Genomic DNA, 17,650 nt, shown 5'->3' with positions numbered 1-17,650 from the left:
GAAGGTAAGATATGATAAAATTGAAACGGGTGAAAAACAAGGACCATCGTGCCTGTCGTAACACCAAGCGATGCACACTTTCAATATAAAGTAGGTTCTTGTGTTCGGTCTGGATGGTGATGGGAGTCTCTGTACCTTCAAGTAGGTGTCTTCATTCTTCTAAAGATATGTGGGTGTGTAGTACACCAAAACAGTGCAAATAAATGCAAGAAATGCGATACTTGCTGTAAGAGGACATGCGCAGAGGTATGCAATGGAGACTTTTTTAAGGTTAAATTAAATAAGGCTTTTATTGCGCCTGTTTCTTTAACACAAGAAAATCATCCAAACATATGCAAATAAGGGGTCAAACAAAGCTTCTGTTCCACTTGGGAGTATTTCTAGTGAAACGTATGCAGTCCACAACTCCCTTTAGATTAGCATGTCTCCCAGCCCCAAACATATATCTTGATATGTGCAGATATACAAAAAGTCTTATAAAGGAAAGTCTTATCTGTTTCTTGTAGTTGGAGTGGAAGTCTTCTCTGTTCCTGGGTTGCTGCCTTTTCCTCAGGCTATATCAGCATTCAGGTTTAGAGGTGCTTTTCCCTTTGTCTTGCTGGCAGCGTGCAGGCTCAAGACATCTGTTCCTATGGTCAGTCCCACAATTTGTGAGACTCAGGAAAAATCTCACTTCCTGTAACAAACCTAATCAGCCAGGTGGTGTTGGTTAATTGACTACCAGCAGTTAACCACCACACTGCTGGATTAGAGGCACATTTCCTGAACAGGGATAAATCCCCTGTTACATACCTCCCCTGTTTGTGGGACGCTCGGGCTTGCCACGGCCAAAGCCCGTCCTTCCACTCTCATTCGGGATATCTCTGTGACTTGAATGAGAGTGGATGGAGGAAGAGAACCCTCAGTCCCACTGGGATTGGAGCCCATTGTCCAGTTTATTCGTGTCTCCTCCCGAAGGTGCTTGAGATCAGCACTCCTCAATCGCTCGAGGAGGACTTTTTCCAAGTATACTCTTTTTACTGCGTGCGCGGTCATGAGATTTCCCTTGCATCGGGTGTTCCTCTTATTGTAGGCAGACTGTATGGCAACAGTTGCAGAGCATTTAAAAACAGCCCTTTGCGTTTTCCGCTCTTGAAGCCGTCTCTCTGCACTTTTTCCACTCAATGGAGTTGCTAGTTCAGCTTCTTTGGGATTGAGTTGCAATTCCACCTCCACTTCCAGAGAATGTCCCATCTTTTCAGCTTCATCATCTAAGGATTCTTCTGGTTTTGATTCAGCACGTGTACCTTTTTTTGTTGCCTGTTGGGTGGCTGAAGGTTTTGCTAGTGCTTGTTTAGGTGGTTCAAATTTTGCAACCTTGTTTTTCAGACGAGCGGTATTCCCAGCTCTCACTGTACCGTTGTCTTCATGGGTTTTTGAGGCTGTGGGATACTGACGCTTGGTCAGGGTCAAAACTTGTCCTTGTAGAACTGTAATCTCATCCGCGAGAGATCCCTGTTTTTTGAGTGCGTCTTGCAAGTCTCTTCTCAGGGAATTTATCTACACACTTTGCTTTCCCTGAGCTTGCTTCCACATTTTCATTGTATTGTAAAGCACTGTGAATTTCTTTCTCGGGCCACAGTTACTTGTCTCAGTTTCTGGACCTTCTTGTGCTCCCTCTTGTGCTGAGTCACCTGGGCTCTAAGCTTGGCCTCTAGCGATGCTTTGGTGATGCTCAGGGTAGCTTTCAGTTTCTCATGCTGCTTTGCGGGGACATACTGGGTAATCAGACGTTCCTGCAGCACTTGTACTTCTTTAGCAGCCTGCAGATTGTTTTCCTGCTGAGTTTGCTGCTTCTCCTCGGCCTTCTAGAGGTGCGTACGCAGACCTTGCAGTTGGTTCTGCAGTCGGTGCTCTGCTTCAAACTTCTCATCTTATAAAATTTTATTTATTTCTTTAAGCTTGTGCAGCTTTTCATTCTTTTCCTTGACGAGGTCTGTCAAATGAGAATTTTCTTCTTTCAGTTTTAAGTTTTCTCTTTTTGCAGTCTCTGTAATTTTCAGGGCCTCCATGTATCCCTCCTTCCATTTACGCACATCTGTTTTGAGAATGATAGTCTCCTGGCGGGAGACTTCCATATCTAGGTTGAGGGTCTGAAGCACCTTCAGAGAGATTTTGAGAATCATATTAAGACTGAGGTTAGTTTTTTGAGAGAAGTCCAGCTCCTCAGCGAGACTGTGAAGTTCCATTTTAGAGACTTCCAGTTTTGTGCGGCAGGTGCCGATCTCCTGGTGTGAGGCATCCAGTGCTGTGCGGAGTGTATGAACCTAATTCTGGGATACGTCCACCTCTGTCCGGACACTGTTGACCTCTTGTTGTGAGGCATTCATTTCTAGGCGAAGACCGTGAACCTTTTGCTGAAAGACTGTAATCTCCTTCAGTGCCTCCTCATACTTCCGCTTCAGCTTAGCCATCATTTTATCAGATTGGCTCTGCTTTTCATCCATGGCGGTAATAGTAGCGTTTTCAGCATCTAGCTCAGTCTTGAGATCGTCCAATTCTGTCCTGGCTAAAGAGTAAATTGTGAGCACATCTTTCTGTAGCTTCACGTTATTTTTCTGTAGCTCTGTGTAATCACCTTTTTTTTGTTTCAATTGTTCACGGAGCATATCACAGTCATGCCTGGCATTTTTCAGGGCATCTTCAGGGCTGGTCAAGGGATCGACATTCACTGGTTCCGGCTCCACTTCCCTGGGATGGTTGGTTGAGGGTTCCTCACTGTTGGCACCGGACAGACACTTCTTTGGGGTACACGACTTCTGCCTTGGGCCCTCTGGATATTCGGTTATCCACGGGACGAATTCTCCATTTTCTCTAGGCTGCAGGGCAACTCTGTCCCCCTTTTCCTCCACAGGATCTGCGGACGTGTCTGTTCCTTCCACGGTAAGTGAAGAACCGCTTTTCTTTTTCTTTTTCCGCCTTTTTGTTTTGGATGACTCCGTCCCATCAGGAATACTGGGGTCTCCTTCTTTATTTGAAACTTCAGCGGCTTCATTGTATACACCAGGCTTTTCTTGCAGTTGCGTTAGCTGACAGAAATATTTGGTGATCTGCTGCTCCCGCTCTTTCTCCTGCCGATCATATTCGTCATCATAGAGAGCGGTCTTTTCGGTTCGTGCCGAGTTCAGGCACCCCCACCATTCTTGGGGTGTTTTGTGGGTGTGACTCAGTTTGCGCTCCCCGTAAGAGATGTCTTCCTCTTTATTGGACTGGAAGGGCCACCATTCCATGGTGTAGGGTTCATTACAGGAACGCTGCATCTTGTCCTCCATTTTGGGGCTATCAGGTGTAATTTCCTTCCTGACCTCAGGAAGCGCTATTGAAGCTGTTGGCACTGTATTTGCTAGAACCCGCAATTGACGTAGTCCTACAGGTGGGCATATTTTGCTTGTGGAGGTCGTAGCTCTCACAGGCATCTCTGTAGACTTTTTCTTTTTCTTTCCTTGGGCAAGTTTTACAATATCAGCAGTACTGTGCACGCATCCTCTCTCATTAGGTATACTGGATGTGCAGTTGCTAGGTAAAAACTTCTGTTTGCTTTACACCATTTACTTGCTAGGTGCATCCCTCCGCTTCAGCCAAATAATGTGGTTTTCTGCTTGAGTTCAGTAACTTTCCGTCTCAACTTTGGGTATTATGGCATTCACTTTTCACACTTTGGGTGCCTGTTTTACTCCCAAGATACATAGACAGACTTTACTTGCAGAAAAAATATATATATTCTTTGCAGTGGAATATTTCTTTCACTCCCGGCAGGGCGACTCAACACTCAGCAATTGGCTTTGGGATACCTTTTACACAGCTCAGCAATTCCCTTTTCCCCGGTAGGGCAATTTTACCCTCAGCACTTGTTTACTGAAAATTCCCCTGCTTCAGCAGAGTCTTGCATCAATTTTCATACTTTTCTGCATATACTCCATTCACAGCTGGTAGTCCTATGCGGTGTGGCAGCCTTTACTTGCAGAATCAGTGCCGCTCGTGGGTCACCATCTGTATTCACTGCTTCAGCGAAACATTTGAAAACAACAAACGCCTATCCCTTTTAAGGGCTAACTTACTTCTTCAACCCTGACTACGGCTGCAAGGCAAAACCCCTATTTCAATGACCATATTACACTGTATTGTGATAGGCAAGTAAGGTTTACCTGCTTCAGCAGTCTCTCTCTCCTCTACGGATTGGGGAAAAGAGTCCGTCTGTGGTTTTGTGGCTTTCAGTACAGTGTACATTTCCTGCCTGGATGTGTATCACTTTAATTCTGGTCTCTGCTGCATGAGATCATTTGTTTATGTTGCTCAGGCTGTTTATAGGCAAAAAGCACAAAAAAATTCACAGGCAATCTCCGGGGCCCCTTTTAACTTCAAGGACCACCTCTCATTCCACTTCTGACACCATATGTAAGAGGATATGTGCAGAGGTATGCAATGAAGACTTTTTTAAGGTGAAATTAAATAAGGCTTTTATTGCGCCTGTTTCTTTAACACAAGAAAATCATTCAAACATATGCAAATAAGGGGTCAAACAAAGCTTCTGTTCCACTTGGGAGTATTTCTAGTGAAACCTATGCAGTCCACAACTCCCTTTAGATTAGCATGTCTCCCAGCCCCAAACATATATCTTGATATGTGCAGATATACAAAAAGTCTTATAAAGGAAAGTCTTATCTGTTTCTTGTAGTTGGAGGGGAAGTCTTCTCTGTTCCTGGGTTGCTGCCTTTTCCTCAGGCTATATCAGCATTCAGGTTTAGAGGTGCTTTTCCCTTTGTCTTGCTGGCAGCGTGCAGGCTCAAGACATCTGTTCCTATGGTCAGTCCCACAATTTGTGAGACTCAGGAAAAATCTCACTTCCTGTAACAAACCTAATCAGCCAGGTGGTGTTGGTTAATTGACTACCAGCAGTTAACCACCACACTGCTGGATTAGAGTCACATTTCCTGAACAGGGATAAATCCCCTGTTACACTTGTGCACAATGCCAGAGCTCCTGGTTCAAGGATGGCCTATCTGCAGCAATCCAAGTATACGGCACCAGGAAAGATTATCCAGGGCTCCATTGGTTTTCAGCAAAAGAATTTATTCATAATACACAATGTTTCGTCCTCACTTAGGCCTTTGTCAAGTGACTGGTAATTACCATTAACAATTACCAAAACCCGTGGAGTCCTGGATCATCTTTCCTGTTGCTTCATTCTTCTAAAGCCATCTTAATGGCAAGGAGTTCCCAATTTCCCACATCGAAGTTCTTCTCGGCGGCAGATTTTTTTTTTTTTTTTTTTAAGAATGTGCACGGGTGAAGCCTGGTTTGAGGGTTTCTCCTTTGGGAGCCCCTGCTCCAATATCCGAAGCTTCGAGAATGAAGGACAGTGCTGGATCCGGGTGCACCAGTATAGGTACGGAGCTAAAGGACTTTTTTAACTTTTCAAAAGCTCTGGTGGCTTCAGGAGGCCACTGGGCTGGTTTGGCTCCCTTTTGGGTCAAAGCCGTAATGGGCGCCACCACCGAAAAGAAACCTTGGATAAATCTCCGGTAGTAGTTTGCGAACCCGAGGAATCTCTGCACAGCCTTGAGGGATAGAGGACGTGGCCAGTCTATGATTGCTTTGACCTTGGCTGGATCCATGGCAAGTCCTGTATTGGATATGATGTATCCCAAGAAGGTAGTTGAGGTCTTGTGAAACTGGTACTTCTCCAGTTTGGCGAATACGTGATTAGCTCGTAGTCTTTGGAGGACTTGTTTCATGCGTTCCGGGTGCTCAGAAGTATTTTTGGAAAAGATCAGGATGTCGTCCAGATGCATGACCACGTGTTGGTCGAGTAGGTCCCTGAAGATCTCCTTCACAAAAATCTTGGAGCACTGCGGAGGCCGAAGGGCATCATCAAGTACTCATAGTGACCGTCCTGGGTGTTGAAGGCCGTCTTCCACTCATCACCCTGACGGATTCTTATCAAGTTGGATGCACCCCGCAGGTCCAGCTTGGTGAAGATGGTGGCCCTTGGAGCCTGTCAAACAGCTCTGAGATTAAGGGCAGGGGATAGCGACTTTTAACCGTTATTTTGTTGAGCCCCCGGTAATCGATGCACAGCCTGAGGGACCCATCCTTTTTCTTTACGAAAAAGAACCCCGCACCTACGGGTGAAGAAGACTTTCAGATGAAGCCCCTCTGAAGCTTCTCTTGAATGTACCGTCTCATGGCCTTGGTCTCCGGAGAGGACAGTGGATAAGAGCACCACCTGGGGAGAGTAGCACCGGGCAGGAGATCTATAGGACAGTCGTAGGGACTATGGGGTGGTAGTTCCTCGGCCTGCCTTTTGTTAAAGACGTCCCGGAACCCGTTGTAGATCTCAGGCAGCGGATTACCTGATTCCGGCAGTAGCACCCCTGCTAGACCTTTGGAAGGAATACCAATGTAAAGGGGGGTAAAGTCTGCACACCACAATATAAATAAATACATACAGTTTACCGGTGCTGCTGGTTCAAGGAAGTACCTGCCAGGCAAATTCCAATATACACGGAGGAAAAAAGAGAGATCCAGCGCTCCACGGATTTCAAGATAAATGAATTTATTGTGCCACACGACGTTTCGACCAACACTTGAAAAAGACCTGTTGGTCGAAACAATAAATTCATTTATCTTGAAATCCGTGGAGCGCTGGATCTCTCTTTTTTCCTCAGACCTTTGGAAGGAGTCAGGCACCTCCCTTGACACTGGGTAATCCATCGGAAAGGTAGGACTCCCATCCAATCGATTTGGGGGTTGTGTAGCTGGTGCCATGGTAGTCCTAGGGTGACGTCAACGGAGAGGGTGTGAATGGCATCTAGTTATATGCTCTCAGAATGGCCTCCTTCGGCCTGCAAGAAGAGAGGTCTAGTTTGTACAGTGATGAAGGCGGGATGGAGTGGAAGGCCTTCGAGACCTACGCGTATTTTATTCCTCTCCGTAAATCCCTGGTCAATGAAGTTGCGCCCTGAACCGGAATCAGGAAGGTCCGTGTACTAGTCCTAAAGGTGTCCCCGCATAGTACGATGGAGATGTAGACCTTGGACGGAAGTCTGGGAGGAGCAGAAGAGATGGTTCCCAGTGTGGTCATCCCGGTTTTCACTGGGCTGTGGCATTTCTCGGCTTCAAAGGACCGGTGGCAACTAAGTGTCCGCTGTTACCACAGTATAGACATAGTCCGGAGCGGCATCTATGCTGTCTTTCACTGGTGGACAAGCGGGTGAGTCCCAATGGCATGGGTTGGTCCATGGCTGCTGGTGGAAGATTTCCGATTGTGACCGGCGGAAAAAAGAATGACTGCATACCCCATTGGCGCCTTACTCTCTCCATCCTTCTCTCCTGGAGACAATGGTCCATGCATATGCAGAGGACCACCAGGGCTTCCAACCCTGTGGGGCGTTCTAGTGCCGCCAGCTCGTCTTTGAGGTTTTCGGACAGCCTCTGCCAGAATGCCGCCGTCAAGGCCTCCTCATTCCAGCCGGTCTTGGTGGCGACGGTATGAAAATCGAGAGGGTAGCAGGCCACGGAATGATCCCCCTGTGATATTTAGAAGAGTGGATGCTGCCGTTACCTTTCACCCTTGTGTGTCGAAGACTCTTTGGAACTCTGCAGCAAACCGGTCGAAATCGGAAGTCAGGTCCAGTCTTTGCTCCCAGATAGGTGAGGCCCATGCCAGGGCGTTGTCCATCAAAAGGGAGATTACGTATACCACCTTAGAGCGTTGGGAAGGAAAATGTGCAGGTAAAAGTTCAAAGTGTATAGAGCACTGATTGAGAAACCCCCAACATCCCATAGAGTCACCCCCATAGCGATTAGGGGTAGGCAAGCGTGGCTCTGAACTTGGGGTCAGGGGAGCGGCGGCAGGAGCCGACGCCATGTGTAGCGGTGGTCGGGTTGAGGGCTTTAACCCAGTAATCCAGGTCCCCTATGGCGTGTTGGAACCCCTCCATACACTGGTTATTCTGATTCAGACATCCCTCCACTTGTTTAAACATGGCTTCAATTTCATGCAGTTGTCAACACACATTAGCGGGGTCCAGGTTTGTTGGGCTGAGCATATTGTAACGGATGCTATCTACAACCTGGACTAGACCACGGAACCGAGGTGGGGATGTATATAACCGCTGCCCTACAACCATGGGCCAGGTCCGGATAGCAGAGTCAGGGACATGTAGCCGGGTCAGGGTAGGAGAGTGAAGGTATGTCGGGGTACTTGCCGTGGTCCGGGGTTGGAGAGAGAAGAGTAGTCGTTGTCCGTAAGCCATGGTCGAGGAGCAGAGATAGCAGGAATCCAAATACGAGCCAAAGTCCAGGGATATAGAAGAGACGGTCCATATACGAGCAGGGGTCACAACAGAGGTCAAAACAAGGTCCGGATACAGGCAAACTCAGGCTGCAGTGAGCACGGTGCATAAACAACAGTTTATGCTTAGCAACAAACAGAGGGCTGAGTGGGTAGAAGAAGGGACAGGAGCCAATGGGATGGAGGCAGGGGGGAGCAGTTAGACATAGGCAGAGAGCCGATAGGAGGAAGTTACCTGTGGAACAGGTGTGTTACAGCTGAGGGCAATACCGACATTAGCCGTCGCACGGCGTGCACATGCGGGAGGTGCGCGGCACATGGTGAGCACACCGCCGCCAGGACTGAGAGGTATGGCGCCATCATGGGTGCACGTCTGTTTGTTGCAGTGGTGTGCGTGCATAGCCGGGAGTCCGTGCGCATCCCAGGATGTCTGGTGTGACGCGTCTTGAGGGCAGGACTTTGGTGCGACCCTGACATATATTTCTTAAAAGTAGTTGACAATATTTTTCGTGACTTGAAAGTGTTTTTTTTTTTTTTTTTTTACTTTTTAAAAATTCAGCTTCCATTATTTTAAAATTCTAGGCACAATCCTGCCCATTGTGGTTTACTCTAGTGATTGCAACGTGACAGTGCATATCTGGTAACTCTGTATCAGCATCTGTTTAACATGTGCAACAAAATCTGCCATGGAATTCATTTGTTTATTATTTAGTGGAGTGAGTATGAATACTAAATGAACATTAACCTTACTTGCCGCCTAATTGTTTTTCATTTAATTATTGAATTACATTTTTTTTGCAAGCCATCTAGAATGGATGGACTACAATGGTTCCATTCTCAGTCATTAAGTTAATTATTTTTGTTTCCTGGGTGGTGGCATATTTTTCCAGGTATGCTGAATGTTGACATTAAGTCACACCTGTCTCCTCACAAAATATCCCTTCTGTTCACAGGCTGTGCCTTCTTCCATTATGTTTAGATAATTACATATGAACGATGGACTAGCATCTGAAAACTGACTAATGCCGTGACACAATTGTTTTATTGATTCATGAATTGTATTTGACTAATAATACAGTTGGCATTTTCGCCTTCCTGGATTGCTTTATTGTGAAATTAATATACATTTATTATTTGTGAGTCACATTGAAGCCATATATATTTCTCATTACATTTTACAGTAAATATATATATATATATATATATACATAACATGAAACGAATGTCCTAAATATGAGTCAAATATCAATACTTTAAGAAATTTTGCGTGATAGCACTTTCATAAATCTAACTATTTAGGTCTAATGAATCTTAGGTTAGTAGGGACTGAATTAAATTATTACACAATCTTTTTTTCAAAGTAGTTGAAAAAGGTTAAATATGGGACAGACCATGAAAATTGTAGCTGAACAGGAACATTTTACTGACTAAATTATTCATATATATATTTACATAAATGCTGCTTAGTCCCCACGTGATCTATATTTAAAAAGTAAGGAACAGCCATAATTGCATTAAGACATACAGTACAGAGCTATGTATCAAAGTCTCCACGCTGTAAAACTGGAGCAAAAAGGCTGCACCGCCTTTATCAGAGCAAAGAATCCCATTTTACCCTTTGGCATTGTTTCCTTTGATACATGTGGTGGACTATTTTTGCTTTAGTTTTGCTCAATATTTAATTCCAGGAGACTTTAATCCATAACCCCCTTTGTAGCTTAATTTCTGCCCACCCATTACAGAGTATATCAGAATCAAATTATTTTTTACAATTTTGCAATCTGTTGCACATATTCCCATGAGCTCTACTCAAGTTCATTATAAAGTTCTCCACCTGATGAAAGGTCCATATGGGTCCGTTGTTATTCCACTGTTATTGGCTGTCACATTAAATGGAGAACGTCATTATGGACTTGTGAGTAGAGCTCTACTTTGTATCTCTGACTTAGAGGGGACCCGCACTTGAAATTGTTTGTGTGTGTTGTGTTGGCTGCACAAGCAGGTTTCTCCTCGCCTGAGGCTGTTTCCCCGTATTTTGGAATTGACCTATTCCCATGAGCACATGACTAATAATGATACCAAAAGGTAAAGGGTTGAAGCAGATCTATATATTAGATACCATACTAATAAGCATACACAATTCAAAGTTCAAACAGGTGCATCCTTATAGATACAGAAGTATAATTAATGAGTGAAGGAAGGTGAGTTCAACATGGAGACGTTTCTCAAAGTAAATATTATTTAATATTCACAATAATAGTTACTGTGTTGCCTCAGTGTGAAGAGAGCAAACACCTGGTCAAGACAATTGATCTTTCCTGAAGCACTTGTATTTATACCTGAAGGAATCGGTTTTCTACTTCATTCTCATATCATCATACTGAATTTCCCCCCACCCTAACTGTATCTTCTTGTCAGCATTTTCCAGTTATCTCCTTTCTGTGGCTTAATCTTGCTGACCTTCAAACTATCACTATTCTGCATTCAACCTTCCCTTGCTGGTCCATGCTTGCACAGTTTTATCATATTAATCAGTCTTTTGGTTGTCTGTTTTGGGGGTCATATAGTTTAAAATTCAACATAATCCCTCTTTGACCCAATAGGGTCACCATCACTTTCTTCTTTGATCCTCTTTTTGGGCAACCTAAAAAAAACTTTCACTCCCATTCACACGACTAAGTATATTGAATATGATAAGCCAATAAGTGGTTTATACAGTATGATATGCTGTGCTTGCAATTGACTTTGTACTCTGCGAAGCTTGCAGTACATGTGTGTAATAAAAAAACAAAGATTTCAGCAAAAAAATTACAATAATAATCAGAACAATAACAGGGTCAATCAAACATAATACTCATCACAATTTATTGTTGAGCTATATTCAAAAATTGCTTCCCACCAAGATATTTTTTCATCCTCCTTCAATTGATAAATAACCTGGGTGGTTTTCTGTAAATCATGTTTAACAATTATGGCTGTCTTGGTACCTTGGTAATGTACTTAACATGGACAATCCCTTCTAAGGACCAAAGTTAACCAGTGCCCGTAGCATGTTAAAGGTGTTCTATCTGGGTAATTTTACTTTGTATTACTGTTTGATACTCATAACATTATTATTATTATTATTATTATTTTAAAGTGGGATTTGTTCCCTCAGGTTGCTCTTTTTTATCTGATGTTAGTATTTCAGCAACTGCTTGCACAGCCAGAGACCCTTGTATCTCTCCTTCTCTTTATTAGCTCTCTAATAAGGAACACTATTTGCCTTTAACAATTCCCACCTAAATGTATCACAGAATCTGTGACCTTATTTACATAAAACATGCAAATCAACACAATATTACAGAGGACAAGGGACACAAAACACGTAACTTATTAATGCATGTGGAAGTTTTGTTACCCCTTCAAAAGAAAATCAGGGACATGAAAATAGATTAAAAAATACAGAACACAATATTTCCTTAATATTGAACAGTTCTGTATTTTACTTTTCCCTTCTAACCTATATTTAAAACATGTAAATTGACATAATGTTAGTACATCATTTATCTTTGGAATTAAAATGGAACCACATATTCGATGTCCTGTAAATTCCATAGGAAATAAACCTAAAAAGATTATACACCACACCAACAGTATACATTTATCACTACCAAAATATTTTGTGCACATTCTTATTACCATTTTGTAAAACAAATAGTTTTACTTGTTTTAATTATTTTAATTGTTTGCAAACAATTTGTTGTATTAGTGAGCTCGTAATATGACACCACATGGTTTTATACTCTTAACATACTTGGGATGACAAAGATCGTAGAAACAGAAAAATATATATATATGCTTACGTTCATTTTATAAATTTAAATAAATAGTTCACTTTGTGTAAAAAAACATTCCTGAAATAGAAAGAGACATAATATGAGGGCATATATCATGCAATTTTAATTACTGCAATTACTTAATCTTTGTAACAAATTCAAACATTTCTTTAGTCAGAAACTTAAAGTAAAACATGGTCTACAGTGCATCCCAGAGACTAAAGAAACTCCACCTCTCTCTGCACCACATAAGGAATGTGGACAGGGTAAGGGTGGAGAATAAAGCGCAACTTCACTGGAATCATTAATTCAGTTTGATAATTACACAACGCTGACACTCGGATTCTTCAGAAACTAAGCAGAATTGCAAGTGTGCCAATAAAATCAACGGTACAAAACAAAGTAACCTGTATCTGATCCCTTAGACCAACCAAGTCCAAACACTGACCATTAGATTTGAACAATTTAGCCAACTCCTTCAGGAGTTGGGTGTAAAAGGATCCCCCTTTTTGGTTAAGTTCCCATTATCCTGTCTTTCATGGCTCCTTGTATTTTGCCGGTCCCTTTTATTCCTGTTTCTTTTCCCGTCTTGCCATTTTAGATTACAGTAGCATTTACAATAACCCATCTTTCTAAAATTGTAACACTTTACATTATTCCTTTCTACACCGCCACCTTCATTATTGGCTACAGCCGAGACCCTTTCAGATTTGCCAGGTTGAGTGTCTGGTTATGGATTAAGCAGCCAGTTCTGTAGGACTGTAAGAAATTGTTCATATGTAGGACTAGTTTTCAGAATGGCACGTATGTTCTGGTCCAAGAATGGCACCTGTGTAACCGCAGAGGAGAGAAAGCCAGGGTCACTCATACTGGCTGTGAAAAACTAGGCGATACGATACAGATCATAATATCGGATCAAAAATTCTGCGGGTGAGTTTATGTTCATTTTCATAGATTCTAAAGTAGTATATATCGACTCTCCGGCCTCCTCCTAGAATTATTTTAATCTCCTGCATTCTTTCAAATGCTGTGCCCCAACATGTGCCCTGCATTTTTATTTGGTTGCCTTGATAAAGACCACCTCACTGGACTTCTCAATTGGATGGATACATTAGGTGGGGATCAGGCTTTTAACGGCTTACAGGCATCCTTATTATTCAAATCATACTGATCAACAATTGATTCAAAATACTTGATGATCTGTGAAACTGGCAAAGTAGAATCAAACATACCCAATAATAACTTCAGTTGTTTAATGTCTCACAGTGACATATGTTTATTCTTCACTCTATTATTACCCCGATTACTGGCACTTTAAAACTCATCACTGTCAGACCAATTTCCCTCACTGTTACCTTGGTCAGGGTTATTCTGATGACTAGTGCTAGGTTGCCCGGTAATATCCACGTACAGTTGTGTGAAAAAGAAAGTACACCCTCATTGAATTCTATGGTTTTATATATCAGGACATAATAACAATCATCTGTTCCTTAGCAGGTCTTAAAATTAGGTAAATACAACCTCAGATGAACAACAACACATGACATATTACACCGTGTCATGATTTATTTAACAAAAATAAAGCCAAAATGGAGAAGCCATGTGTGAAAAACTAAGTACACCCTAACTGCTTCCATAGGGATTAAGATGCTAAGTAGCAGACATTTGGTTCTAATCAAATACCCTTGATTAATTGATCATCAGCAAGTGTGATCACCTCTATAAAAGCCGAAGTTTTAGCAGTTTGCTGGTCTGGAGCATTCAGGTGTGTGTTAACACAATGCCAAGGAGGAAAGACATCAGCAATAATCTTAGAGAAGCAATTGTTGCTGCCCATCAATCTGGGAAGGGTTGAAAGGCCATTTCCAAACAATTTAAACTCCATCTTTCTACAGTGAGAAAGATTATTCAAAAGTGTTAAACATTCAAGACAGTTGCCAATCTTCCAAGGAGTGGGCGTCCCAGCAAATTCACCCAAAGGTCAGACCGTGCAATGCTCAGAGAAATTGCAAAAACCCAAGAGTTACATCTCAGACTCTACAGGCCTCTGTTAGCATGTTAAATGTTAAAGTTCATGACAGTACAATTAGAAAAAGACTGACCAAGTATGTTTTTTTTGGAAGGGTTGCCAGGAGAAAGCCTCTCATCTCTAAAAAGAACATGGCAGCACGGCTTAGGTTTGCAAAGTTGCATCTGAACAAACCACAAGACTTCTGAACAATGTCCTTTGGACAGATGAGACCAAAGTGGTGATATTTGGCCAAAATGCACAGCGCCACGTTTGGCGAAAACCAAACACAGCATATCAGCACAAACACATCATACCAACTGTCAAGAACGGTGGTGGAGGGGTGGAGGCTGTGTTTTCCAGCCACAGGACCTGGGAACCTTGCAGTCATTGAGTCGACCATGAACTCCTCTGTATACAAAAGTATTCTAGAGTCAAATGTGAGGCCATCTGTCCGACAGCTAAAGCTTGGCCAAAATTGGGTATGCAACAGGACAATGATCCCAAGCACACCAGCAAATCTACAACAGAATGGCTGAAAAAGAAAAGAATCAAGTTGTTGCAATGGCCCAGTCAAAGTCCAGACCTCAACCCGATTGAAAGGCTGTGGCTGGACCTTAGGAGAGCTGTGCATAAACAAATGCCCACAAACCTCAATGAACTGAAGCAACGTTGTAAAGAAGAGTGGGCCAAAATTCCTCCACAACGATGTGAGAGACTGGTAAAGTCATACAGAAAATGATTACTTCAAGTTATTGCTGCTAAAGGTGGTTCTACAAGCTATTGAATCATAAGGCAGGGGTGAGCCCCCCTTTTCATCCATGAAATTTCTCAGGCCTCCCCTGCCTGATGTAATCAAAATCACAAGCACGTGAGCTGGTTTAGCCAATAAGGGCGAACCAGCTTTGTGACGCGTCCGCCACGCGTCTACAATCTCCTGCAGCCAAGTTCACAAATCGCTTGGGCTGCAGGCGTGCGCGCAGGCCGTATACTAGTATTGGACCACTGTTTATTTTATTGTTTGCTGGCATCTGGTATTATGTTTTTTTCTGGTGCACAAAGGCAATCCATTTTAGGGGGCATTCATCCACCTCTTGCTACCTCCCTCCCCCCCCCCCCTTTTTTCCTTCTGTCATTTGCTTTCCCCAGTGTCATCCACTCCTACCTATCAGTTTTATGTATTATTTATTTATTCGTTTTAAATGTTGCTCAGGGATCCCCATAACCAAACTCAAGGGGGGTACTGATGAATCTCCCCTGCTGATCAATACTCCCAAGTGACCCCCCGCCCCAAAGAATAACCCTCAGCTCCACAAAATTCATCCTCCTCCCAAGTTTCTCAATTCTGCCATCTCTGCCTGACCTTCATCCCTCTGTTTAGCTGGGGTAACTCCGTTGATCTCTTCCTTGTCCTGCTGGAGCTCCCGGAGGATAGGCAATCATGAGGCGGGGGCCTGCTCTGGCTCCTCCAGGTGCTGGAAGGCCCTGCTACCAGTGGGTGTGCAGCTCATTGGTCTGAAAAGGGAGCCAGAACACACACTCTCACTCTCTCTCATACACACACACACTCTTTCTCTCTCACCTTCCCCCAGTGTCTCTCTCACCTTCCCCCAGTGTCTCTCTCACCTTCCCCCAGTGTCTCTCTCTCTCTCTCTCACCTTCCCCCCAGTGTCTCTCTTTCACCTTCCCCAGTGTCTCTCTCTGTCACCTTCCCCCAGTGTCTCTCTCTCACTTCCCTCCAGTCTCTCTCTCTCACTTCCCCCCATTGTCTTTCTCTCTCACCTTCCGCCCAGTGTCTCTCTCTCACCTTCCCCCAGTCTCTCTCTCTCTCACCTTCCCCCAGTGTCTCTTTCACCATCCCCCAGTGTCTCTCTCTCACCTCCCCCCAGTGTCTCTCTCTCACCTCCCCCAGTGTCTCTCTCACCTTCCCCCAGTGTCTTTCTCTCTCACCTTCCTCCAGTGTCTCTCTCCCTCTTCCCCCAATATGTCTCCCACCTCTCCATGTCTCTCTTTCTCCCACCTCTCCATGTCTTTCTTTGACACACTCACATACACTCACACACACTCACCTCATCACGAGGCATTCAGGAAGTCAAAGCCTCTGCTGCATGAGCTGTGCAGCATAGCGCCACTTAATGGCTGCAGGAGAAATTGCAGCTACAAACTGCCTTTCTCTCTGCTTCTCTGCAAAATCGCCCCAGCCGGCTGTGCCCCCCCCTAAAACAATCTTGGGGTGCACCCCCCAGTTTGCACACCTCTGTCATAAGGTATACTTAGTTTTTCACACATGGCTTCTCCATTTTGGCTTCATTTTTGTTAAATAAATCATGACACGGTGTAATATGTAATGTGTTGCTGTTCATCTGAGGTTGTATTTACCTCATTTTAAGACCTGCTAAGGAACAGTTGATTGTTATTATGTCCTGATATATAAAACCATGGAATTCAAAGAGAGTGTACTTTCTTTTTCACACCACTGTATGTAAGAAAGGTGCCCATGTTCCCTGCATATGTGAATCCATGGGTGTAGAAGGATTTAGAAGATGCACAGGTAAAAGAAGAGCAGTGGGTATAAGAGGAATAGAAGAAGCGGGCACAAGATGGTTAGAAACAGTAGGCAGAGGGAGGTTATAGACAATCTGCAGGCTGAGAACTTAAACTGGAAATCATGTGCTCCCTTAACTCACACTTAGCCTGACAAGCATCCAAATCACTCTGCATCTTTTTCTTTTGCTCACACAATGTTACAATTTCATGTTGCATCTCTTCACAGTCATACTCGCTCTGTCCTTATTCTTTTTTAGAGCCTTTAAATATTTTGATTTTACTTCCTCATTTTCTTTTTGGAGGGCTTGACTCTCTTCAGCCTGTGTAAAAGTAGCCTCTTCAGTTATGGAACGCATCATAGCAAACATTGACAAAATATTACACATTTTGAATATATCATCTTTTTTCTTTTCATTAGATTTGTTACACTGTTGTTGCAAAGATAAAAGCTAATCGACTACAGTGGATGTGGCGCCCATTGTGAATTGACAGGCACTGTACTTTTGAACATATTTCTGAAACAGTTCCATATTGTACATGATTGTCAGGAGTGTTCAATTCCCTTGAATACAAATACCCTGTGATACTTATCCCACTTAAATTCCACGTCCCCTATTAACCTATTGCTGCCCACAGCCCAGAACTCTTGTAACGTATACTCACTGGGGGTGTCAGGCATTCAAGGGTTTCTGGTGGTGCCTATCCCAGTCCCTCAATTTAGGGGTCCAGCCCCTCCCCAAATCTCTGTTCCTCATGTCTCTGTTCACCCAGGTGTTCCTGGAATCTGTGAGTTTTTTTCAATCATGTCGGTTCACCAATGAAGGAAGGTGAGTTCAACACAGAGACGTTCTTAAAGGAAATTTCATTTATTAGCACAGCAAATAATTAGGATAATAGTACAGTGTTGCCTCTGTGTGAGGAGAGCAAACACCTGGTCAAGAC

The sequence above is a fragment of the Ascaphus truei genome, chromosome 2, assembly GCF_040206685.1.
Source record: "Ascaphus truei isolate aAscTru1 chromosome 2, aAscTru1.hap1, whole genome shotgun sequence".
In the NCBI taxonomy this organism is placed as follows: domain Eukaryota; kingdom Metazoa; phylum Chordata; class Amphibia; order Anura; family Ascaphidae; genus Ascaphus; species Ascaphus truei.
The sequence above is the reverse complement of the archived record's forward strand: the minus strand, read 5'-3'. Positions refer to the sequence as shown.